The sequence below is a fragment of the Lontra canadensis genome, unplaced genomic scaffold (genome assembly GCF_010015895.1).
Source record: "Lontra canadensis isolate GAN:19392208 unplaced genomic scaffold, GSC_riverotter_1.0 scaffold103, whole genome shotgun sequence".
NCBI classification, from domain to species: Eukaryota; Metazoa; Chordata; class Mammalia; order Carnivora; family Mustelidae; genus Lontra; species Lontra canadensis.
Genome location: NW_022631097.1, coordinates 1366835 through 1372369, shown reverse-complemented (window position 1 = coordinate 1372369; position 5535 = coordinate 1366835). Strand labels below are relative to the sequence as shown.

General features: G+C 37.1%; 1 pseudogene; it reads right to left on the bottom strand.

The window, feature by feature from the left end:
* Positions 1-966: 966 nt before the first annotated feature.
* On the bottom strand, positions 967-1459 carry LOC116855461 (annotated as a pseudogene).
* Positions 1460-5535: the final 4076 nt, after the last annotated feature.

The following is a 5535-nucleotide window of genomic DNA, read 5'->3' as shown; positions in this document are numbered from 1 at the left end:
TTGAAGAGGCACTTCAAGAAAGAAAGTGGAGATGCAATGTGGGGGGTTTGGGGGAGTAGGAAAAGAATAAAAGAATAAATGAAACAAGATGGGCTTGGGAGGGAGACAAACCATAAAAGACTCTTAATGTCACAAAACAAACTGAGGGTGGCTGGGGGGAGGTGGGTAGGGAGAGGGTGGTGGGGTTATGGACATTGGGGAGGGTATGTGCTATGGTGAGTGCTGTGAAGTGTGTAAACCTGGCGATTCACTGATCTGTACCCCTGGGGCTAATAATATATTATATGTTTATAAAAAATAAAAATAATTTAAAAAAAGATAAAACTCTTTAAATGACAAAGACTAAACCAATTAAAAAAATAAAATGGAAAAAAAAGCACTGACTTTCCTCCAGTTACCAATAATACAGTTGTCACTACTGTCTGAAACCTCACAAGAATTGCCTTTAATATCCATATTTTGAAAATAAAACAAAACAAAAACAAACACCCATATTTCTCTCAATACTCCCTTCAAGAAAATCTAGGTTTTTTATAACTTGCACAATAAAACTTTTCCACTCTCTACTCATTACCCCATTCCAAAACCACTTCTACATTTTCAGGTATTCATTGTAACAGTACTTTCCTTCTTGGTACCAAAATCTACATTTAGTCAGGGTTCTCCTGAAAAACAGAAACATAACTAATAGGATGTATGTGCATATGTGTGTGTGTGTGTACCTGCATGTGTGTATGTGTGGAAAGAAAGTGATTGATTTTCTTTTTGTTGTTGTTGTTTAGTCTTTATTTCATAATCATAAACTTAATTCTGCGATCCAGCTAGACTTGGAGGGGAGTAAAAAAAAAATATGGAACCAATAGAACTGCAGCAAAAGCACAAAGTTTATAGGATATTTCTAGCAGATGAGGGTGAAGAGGTGCTCTCTTGAGCTCCAGAAGAAAGATAAAATACAAGTCAAATTTATTAGATTTGTCCACAGTCAGCAACAGTGATCTTCCCCTGGCCTTGCCATTCCTGGACCCAAAGTGTTCCATGGCTTCCACAATATTCATGCCCTCTTTCACCTTACCAAAGACCACATGCTTGCCATCCAACCACTCAGTGTTGGCTGTGCAGGTGAAAAACTGGGAATGGCTAGTGTTAGGTCCAGTATTTGCTATGGATAAGATGCCAGGACTCCAATGCTTCAGGATGGAATTCTCATCATTAAATTTCTCCCCATAGATGGATTGCCACCAGTGCCATTATAGAGTGTGAAGTCATCACCTTGGCACATAAATCCTGTAATAATCCTGTTAAAGTTGGAATTTTTATAACCAAATCCTTTCTCTCCAGTGCTCAGAGCATGAAAGTTCTCTGCTGTCTTTGGAACTTTGTCTGCAAACAGTTCAAATGAGACATGGCCCAAGGGTTCACTGTCCATGGTGATGTAGAAGAACATCATGGGGCTGACCATGGCTAGGTAGCATGGATGGGTCCAGGAAGGTGGTGTCTATAAGGCCTGATTGACTGATTTTTTAAAAATTGGCTCCCGTAATTATAGAGGCTAGCAAACCTAAATTCTACAGGATGGGCCAGCAAGCTGGAGACATCAGGGATATGCATACATAGGGGAAAGGCCATGTGAGGACACAGAGAGAAGATGGCCATCTGTAAGCCAAGGAACCAACCTTGCCAACATCTTGATGTTGGACTTTCAGCCTCCAGAAATGTGAGGAATAAATTCCCATTGTTTAAACCACCCACACTGTGGAAATAACCCAAGTGATTATCAACTGAAAATTGCACTGGATAAATTAAAACTTGACTTCATTTTATATGCAGTCTAAAAAGACAAAATTAGACTTTTTGGCTTTGAGAAACATGTCTAGGTGCATACGGTATAGAGGAAACCAAGAAAGTGGTTACCTGTAAAGTCAGGATATGATTACCTTTTTGAGTGGGAAGTTGGTAGTAATGGGAAGAGCATGCAGATTGGGAGCTCCTGAATGTGCTGGGGAAGATTTTGTTTCTCAACCATATTGTTTGTTACATGAATATTTGCCTGAATTTATACATCTTTGGTTTGTACCCTTTTCTGTACATATGTTATGTACCTTTAATATTTTAAAGGTTAAAAATTGTGAAGACCAGTCTTTCCCAAAATAGTGCCAGGACTGGAGTAATGCCCTTCTTTTCCTTGTTTCTAGTTTTAAAAGAAATGATTCTTTTTTTTTTTAAAGATTTTATTTATTTATTTGACAGAGATCACAAGTAGGCAGAGAGGCAGGCAGAGAGAGAGAGGAGGAAGCAGGCTCCCCGCTGAGCAGAGAGCCCGATGCTCCATCCCAAGACCCTGGGAACATGACCTGAGCTGAAGGCAGAGGCTTTAACCCACTGAGCCACCCAGGTGCCCCAGAAATGATTCTTTATTAAGAATAAGACTGACTAGGGGCATCTGGGTGGCTCAGTTGGTTAAGTGTCTGTCATTATCCCAGGGTCCTGGGATTGAGCGCTGTGTTGGGCTCCCTATTCAGTGGGGAGTCAACTTCACCCCACCCCACTCATGCTCTCTTTCTTGTTCACTCTCTCTCAAATAAATAAAATCTTTTTTAAAAAGAGAGAGAAGATTGACTATCCATTTAGAAGAAAAATGAAGCCTGACTTTCAACACAAACTATCCACTAAAATAAATTATAGATGCATTAATGCTCTAACCACAAAAACAAACAGTGAAAACCAATATTATGAACTTATTAGTAAAAACCAGGAGTATGTCTATGTAACTTTGGGGTTTAAATAGCTTTGTTATCTTGACATCAGGACAAGACCCCATAAAGGTAAAGACAGATTTTATTATATTAAAGTTAAAAACTTCTAGATGGATAAAAACCCCAGCATATATTAACTCAAAATGCACTTGGAGCAAAGTGAAATAGTTCATTCCATATACGTCAGTTATGTACTATTTTTCTTTTTTTTTTTAAGTAGACTCCACACCCAGTGTGGAGTCTAACACAGGGCTTGAGCTCATGATCCTGAGATGGAGAACTGAAACTGAGACCAAGAGTCAGACGTTTAACAAGTTGAGCTACCTAGGCATCCCTCGGTTAGTATTTTTAATACATAAAGAGCTTCCACATATAAAAAAGAAAGGAATGAAAATGAAAAAGTAATAAGGAAACAAATAGACAACACAGATGGTCGATAAACATTTGGAAAAGGGCCAATCTTATTAGAGTTCAAAAGATAAAAATTAAAACAAAATATTGCTGAGATTTAAAAGCCAATAATAATAGCCAGATTCAGGGATGTTCTGAGAAAAAGAGCTAATAATAATAATCAGTTTAGAGGTGAGTCTGAGGAAATAGAAATAAGTACTTTCACTCAGAAGAACCAGTGAAAATATTCATCCACATTCCTACTTCTAGACATTTATCCTTTGAAAATATAAACTCTTGCAAAGCTGCAGAAAGATATATGTGTATGTTTACATGTGTCTGGATAGCTACCAATTCATTATTTATAATGGGAAAAATAGAAACAGCTTAAATGGCTATTAATATGGAATGATTTCCAAAAATGTATGGCACATCCATAGAATGACAATTGTCTAGCAATAAAAAGAATGGGCATATGACAATCTAGTATGTGACCAAGTAAGTTATCACAAGTATAATAGATTTGTGTATATATATAACAAAATTCTGGAAGACTATAAACCAGTTAAGAATGGTTTTATCTTTGGGCCAGTTGAGATTATAGGACACAGTTACTTTTCAGTTTATTTGTGTAAAGGATTGTTTCATTTGTAACACATATGCATGTATTATTTCTCCCAGAGAAATATTTTCCAAAGTTAAAATTTTAAATTAAAATGCACATGCCAGGATGCCTGGGTGGCTCAGTTGGTTAAGCGGCAGCCTTCGGCTCAGGTCATGGTCCCGGCGTCCTGGGATCGAGTTCCACATCGGGCTCCTTGCTCAGCGGGGAGCCTGCTTCTCCCTCTGCCTCTGCCTGCCTCTCTATCTGCCTGTGCTCACTCTTGCTCTCTCTCTCTGACAAATAAATAAATAAATAATCTTTAAAAAAAAATAAAATAAAATGCACATGCCTAAAATGCCCTATAAACCTGAAATGGAAATAAAAGTCAAACTAGTAATTTTATAAAAGTATTGAAACTATCCAAAGAAGTATGAGCAAGAAACAAGTTATAGCAGAATGCACAGTCAGAGCTGTAGAAAGTTCATGATTTCCAGCACCTGAATCATAGCTGTACACCCACAGAGATGATAGACAGCAAGGGTGAGGCAAAATCAAGGACAATAATAATGGAAAACAGGAGGAAATTTAAAAAGCCAAAAATAAGAAAGATTAATGATTCAAAAATATTTTCCCCAACTGAAAGCATCACAGCAAAGATTTTTAAAGGGGACAGAATTTTCCCTCAGGAACACCCTCCAAAGAATCCACAAATACTTCACTGTTGATTTTTTTAACTACAAAGAGAAAGACAGGCTCTTACAAGTCAGTAAGAATGAAAGGGGTGACTGCAGCTAAAGATGACATCTTAGAAGTGATTTCAGACCTTGCCTTTGGGAAAAATCCCTGCAAACTGTCAGGCTGGGTTTCTCTTTTAAGGCAAGATAGAACAATTCTGAAGCAGAGACCCTAATACGATTTCTCCATAAAACCTTACAACTGCAAAAAGCAACAAAGATCTAAGAGTAAGCAGTATACTTATGAGGCAAATTAAGACAGTCTTATGAAGAAAATGACAATAAAATCACCTGGTGAGTTCCATAAAGGCACAGTGGAAACACAAACGTCACTGGATGTCTTACGTGACCATGGCCAGAGGGTAGTGCCTGGTATTTGAGATACAAGAGCTAAACTTAATGAAATGTGTAGGTGAAAATAGTTGGGTTACAATATATTGATGTTAAAAGCAGAAAAATTGGCCAAGACTGTCTTTAGTATGGTTAAAAGCAGTGGTCCTCAACCTGAGCCATGTGTCAAAATCACCTGGGGAGCTTTTAAAAAAATGTCCTGCCTTACTACACTCTGGTGAAATTATTCTGAACTTAAAACAAGTTCAGTACAGAAAATACTGAAAACAAAAGATGAAAAAGAATATTATAAGTGTTAGTATAACAATATTAAGTAAAATAGGTGGAAAACTACAAAAAAAGAGAGAGAGCTAGAGAGCCAGAATGTTTGTAATACATATTACAAGGTGTTGATACTATTGATAATATAAAATCTCACACCCGGATTTCTGGATTTACAAATAGGCAGAGGATATCAACAGCAATTTGCAAAAGAACAAGGCAAGCGGCCAATAAAAAATGGGAAGAAAAATAGTGTGACCCATGGTAATTAAAAAAAGGCAAGTTAAAATGGGTTACCATGGCATTTAAACTGGCAAAGATTTTTAAAAATTATAATTCTCAGAGTTAGTGAGAGATAAATGAAATAGAAATTTCTCAACATGTAACAAAAGTCTTATAATAATGATCTCTATTGACCTGGAAAATCTCCTTTTGAATATCC